Source organism: Limulus polyphemus, unplaced genomic scaffold (assembly GCF_000517525.1).
Source record: "Limulus polyphemus unplaced genomic scaffold, Limulus_polyphemus-2.1.2 Scaffold46, whole genome shotgun sequence".
Taxonomy (NCBI): domain Eukaryota; kingdom Metazoa; phylum Arthropoda; class Merostomata; order Xiphosura; family Limulidae; genus Limulus; species Limulus polyphemus.
The window spans coordinates 231,519-237,356 of record NW_013665656.1 but is presented as its reverse complement, the minus strand read 5'-3'; positions in this window follow the sequence as shown (position 1 = coordinate 237,356).

Sequence of the window (5,838 nt, the reverse complement as noted above, 5' to 3'; positions counted from 1 at the left end):
CCTTATTTTCAATAAGCAATCCTGAAAAATATTTGGGGGTGCTTAACGTTTTTCCAGGTGTATATATGTAACATACCAGGTGTTTCTCTTTCTTTTAGTTTAGAAAGGCGGCGCTGGATAACTTCTTAGACTTCAGCTAATGTGTTCTCTAGTATCATCAGTCGTTCAATGATTTAGAAATATCTGATGACTCTGTCTTCCCTATTTTTACTGATGCAATGGCCAAGTGGCATGAAGGTAAATACACTGTGAAAGAATTGATACTATTTGATAAGTATATAAGCGTTGATTTTCTCAGTTTTACTGAGATTCGTACATTCATTCTTACTGGGATTCAGAAATATTCTGGCATAGATCTCTTTCTACAATCAGAGAGAAGTGTGATCGTCTTTTGTCTCATGAATGCATTGCTTGACTGAATTATATTTGTTTGTCTTGTGTATTATACTGATAACTAAACTTGTTTTTGTGGAGGTTTCTGTGTTTCTCCTGATGAGTGTATTTCCCTGTGCTCTTTTAAACTCTTGCCAATATTGTTCTCCCCCTCAGGATCAACTACTGAGGGATGTCATGTTGACGTGTGATCTGCTAGGTAAGAACTGAATAGGGTGGTTTCTGCAGGACTCACCAAAGTAGTTCAACCCCAGTTCTGGTCGATGACACACGAGATGTACTGAAGAGACTGGAGGTGTCACTGGTGGACAACATTCACAAGTCTTAGATGTTTTGCCAACAGATTAGACAGCAGGTAACAAATGGTGAAGATGATAATCCACCAGACAGTCATGACCTGGATTGTGCAGTGATGATGGACAAACTGCCTTCAGTAACTAGTCATTCTGCTCTCTAGGGGCAATGACCTAACACTCGTCTAAATTTACAGGGCCCATGATTATGCTCACTACATTGTACCCTCGACGTTTAGGATGTCTAAGGTTGTTGTTGGCCAAGAGTCAGTGGTATAAAGATTTATGCTGCCCCACAGGTCTTTCTCTCTGTGAGCAGGTTTCTTATCCCACATTTAAGGGTAAAAGCAAAAAAGATTTGGACCACTTCCTTTAACATTTCAGACAGGACACCAATTGAAATGAATAGATTCAGGGAGAGGCAGTACAATGCCTGATGTTGAATCTTTACGGTTCAGATGATTGAAAGGAAATGACATTCCATGCTTTATGAGCTATCAAGAGGTATTTTGTTATAAAATTCATGCATTGAATTCTTTGATCATTAGGGCAGTTTGTTGATCACAAGATTTATGAAACCGAAAAGGTATTGCAACCCTTACTTTATAAACTGTTGATCAAAGTTTCCCTGAGAGATATCATATAGGATATAGCTGTTTGATTACTACACAGCATAGTGTAGCATGGTGTTAGTAATTGTAGTGCCTAGAACGTCAAAAGTTTGTACAACTGATTCAAAAACACAACTGAAAGGACATTGCGATTTTCATTTTAGCTATCAAATGAGTTTCTATGTCTAAATATTTATCTGAAATTTTATGAAAATCAGTCATTCATTCTTTGTAGCTGAGAAGTAAGAGAATTTTTACAGAGCAGACTATGCAATACTCACTAGACATCTCCAGTACACTTGAATGTGTGTAGATAACTCCTTCATGTACAGTGAAGGAATTGTGTTCTTTCTCAGCACAGAATATGAATTTAAATGGAGTAGTTCTTTTTTCACTGGACATGCATGTATCTACTTTTCTATGATGCCAACTGTAGCAAGTGGATCGTTTGGTGAATGACGATACAATATCTTGATAGCTTGGCTACTAGTGTTGGTGGTTGTCTAGTTCTGTAAATGTATTTTACTGCAGAATAATGTTTTTATCCTAAGTTGGTTTGAACGGTTATTGATATATACGGTGGTAAGTGTACAAATATTAAATCTGGCTGAAAGAATTTTATCTAAAGGGTGTTATTAGTTTGGCTGATTTCTGCCAGTTATTATTTATTTCATAATGCCCAGAAAACGTGTTGAGTTTAATGACTGATAGATGACATTACATTACACTACCATGGATATTGAGACATAGCTAGTAGAGGCATCCCATGTTGGTTACCATGGTAATGTTGCACAAGGTGGAGGCAATATATCAGAAGATACTAATATATATGTGTAATATTTTAATATATGTATATGGCAATATACATGTACAAATATATATATATATATATATGTACAAGTGTGGTGATACAAACGTATATAAACATTACACAGTCATTCATGAGTGATATATAATATGAATGAATCATTTAGACAGAGAACAACTGTTAAGCAGCATGTGAATGAAAAAATAAATGTTTCGATCTGGGTGATTATCCTTGCAATATGTCATAATCTGTGATTACTCAGCATTATTTGAAGACACAGTGCACCCAATATTTTCGTTAATGCTGATAAGAGAATGTTTTCAGTTTCTACACTGAGATATTTACCAGATACTGAACTTTTCTTGAAAAATAAGAGTAATTGTTAAGCTCGCGCTACTTCTTGAGGGAAAACATAATTTTTCCAGTAATAATGGTGAAGATATTCTAAATTGGATCGAATTTAAATATTTTTGAGCAGAGGAAATTATCTGTACAAAGTAAAATCCACAAACAGTAGCTTATGTCATACTTGGTATGACATAAATTTAGTACACTCAGCATTATGTTTTATTATGATTGAATATTTTCAATTGTGAAGAAGATTTAAAGATTTAGTAAGCAAACAATTTTACTGAATATCTTCTTAACGTTGTTTCAGGACAAGGTACAGTTGAACTACATGAGGATGCAGACTATACGAGGATATAACCAGAGGCAGAGAATAATAATTGCATGGCATTGCTTTGATGTCATCCCTGGCCTCTACTAAACTTGAACGAAGTCTAGTAGAGGTGATATATAAGTGCTAATTGATTCTCATGTTTAGAAACTAAAAGCTGGTGATTGTGTGGTTAATCTGTTTTAGTGGCTAGTGTAGGGTCGAGTATATTTGTAGTTGTACATCATTTTCTCTCTCCACTAGACCTGGCTTTTGTTCAGATAACAACCAGAAGATGATTGATGGAATATGGAAAAATTACAGGTAGCTGTGTTAGTTGTTGCTAAGGGAATGGCAACAGAGGACACCACAGCTGTGTGTTGTTCAAGTGCAAGACTCAAAGAGGTCTGGCACGTCTGCAAATGCAGGGGATACACTGACTACAGGTGATATATGTGTGAGCATACTTAAGCCTTTAGTAATGTGACTTGACCAAGGTAACAACTATATTTGTGACTAGGCCTACATAACATTCAAACTTACAACTTTAGCTGACCTCTTACTAATACGAATCCAGTTAACACACATAATTTAATTTTCACTTTCATTATGTATGATTAAATTCTTGACTTTTTGGCTATCTTGTCTTTGATTGGGTTTACTGAAAGTTTTGCACACATTCGTCCTACTGCTCGATCACCAGTACGCTCGTCATGGAAGATTACATCTTGTTTAATGACATCGTTAAGATTATAACCATGTCATCAGACCTCCAGTCACCAAGACAAGCCAGGAAAACACCTGTTTCTGCAATTCATCCAGAACCCAGCCTGCCTACTAATATGAAAATGAAATAACAGTAATGTGGGTGAGGACCACATAAGGTTTCTTTTTTCTTCACTTGTATTTACTTTATTATTATTTTATGATTCTGATCTAGACACACACACATATATATATCAAGAACTTTACCTTCCAGCTTTGGTAACTCAAAGTTACCTATAAATTTAACATTTGAAGAATTGATTAATCTTGAATGATCATAATTTTTATGCTCTTTGTACACGAGTAAAATATCTAACATTACCCTTGTATCATGTTGAATCATTAATGTGTAACGTTTTAGAATTGGTATTTTTTATGATCTTTGTGCACATAAAACTACAAATAAAATATAACATTGCCTTTTCTCTCTTTCATTATGAAATGTTATGTGTGAATGTTTTAAGAAAAAAGAATGAACAAATTACACCATTACTACTGATAACATGATGGTTATTATATACATCTTCAAGTACTCATGCATTAATCTATATTTGATATCAAATTTTCCGTCGGCCCCCAGTAGCACAGCGATATGTTTTCGGACTTACAACTCTAGAAACCGGGTGTCGATACCCGTGATGGGCAGAGCACAGATAGCCCATTGTGTAACTTTGTGCCTAACTTCAAAACAAAAACAACACTCTCGTCGACACCTTATTAGTCACAAATCCAGATAGTTATGTGGTTAAATATATGTTAAAGGGAATAAAATACAAATTATTTATTTCATATTGTATTCATATGTGTTGAAGAGTTTGTTTCATGTATTATGTAGGGTAATGATGATAAAAGCTTATAATCTTTTACTAGGATGCAGGGCCAGCTGCAATGGGGGTGGGGTTGTTCATCTAGATTAGATGATGTGCTACTCAGTTTCAGATTCAAAATTGATGTAAAATATGTATGACAAATACAAACTGAAAATTAAAATACAATTAGATTAAAGCTAAACATGACAATAATGATAATGTACAGTGAAGTATAATAGTAATGAATATGAGTTTGCTCTCTCCTTCCCCCTAAATAAATGGGCGCCTCCGGGATTGCTAGGATATAAAAATTGGCAAAAAAATGTTTTTTATGCAAAATAGTCGTTTATTTTATGTTTTATTTTGTTTTGCATGTGGGTATAGAGTTTATTTCAGCATTACTGTATAGTCTTGATCTTGTATTTATATTATGATAATTGGTATATTGATTTAGTTTTCTTGTTATTGTGGCACTCTGACATTCTCAGGTTCATTCACTGCAAAATAACGGAGGATCACCAGAGAATACTTTGTGGAGCAAAAATCTGAATTCTCTGACCTCAACTGAGTTTGAAGAAAAGAAGAGATTGGACACAATGTACAACACAGTGATACACTTTATTTCAGCCAAACAACAATCAAAGATAAAGACAAATGTACTGTGTGGTGCCTCTACTGGAGTAATCTATATCAAGAATATCTGTTAATATGAGTAGATAATTCTATTGAAATCTGTCCCATACTGAGAAAACATGGTATTACATACTAATAACAACTATGCCATTCTTTTTAAGATGCAGAAGCTATTCACCAGACTTGCCAGTGGAAAATATCACTGTTTCTTTTTATACAATAGGCTCTATGTTATAATAATCTTTCCTATAAAGATTTCACATGATATCCTAGCTCAATGGTTAATAAGAGTGATTGGAACTAAGTAACTCCCTTGATCGACATAATATATTGTTGCAACATGTTCTATCATTTGTTAGGTTATTGGTGAAAATAATGCAAAGTCCAATCTATATAACAATGACAAATTAATTTATTATTTCAGTAATTTTTGTTACAGCCACGTTCACATAAATAAATGTTTCAACATAAACTCTGCAACTAGATGTAGGCCTAATTTCAAATATAACGTTTCAATACAAACTGAGATGTATGCCTAACTTAGTTACTTAGCTCTGATTTATAAATAAACACATAACTCACTGAGTAACTAAAAAAGCAGAATAGACGTCATGAATCACTCACTGAATTCAATAACTTCTTGTTAAATACTTCAATTTGATGTTAATATTAAGCCACTTCTTACTCGAACTTATAGCTAATGTACCACATTTAGATACTAATTACATTCACAAGATCCCCTAGTGCCACAGGAGTAAGTCTAAAGCAGTGGTAGGCAACCTATGACCCGCGGGTCACTAAGTGACCCGCGGCAATAATTTGGCTGACCCGCCAAAAGTTGGCTTCACCATTGCAACCCGTAAGGGCA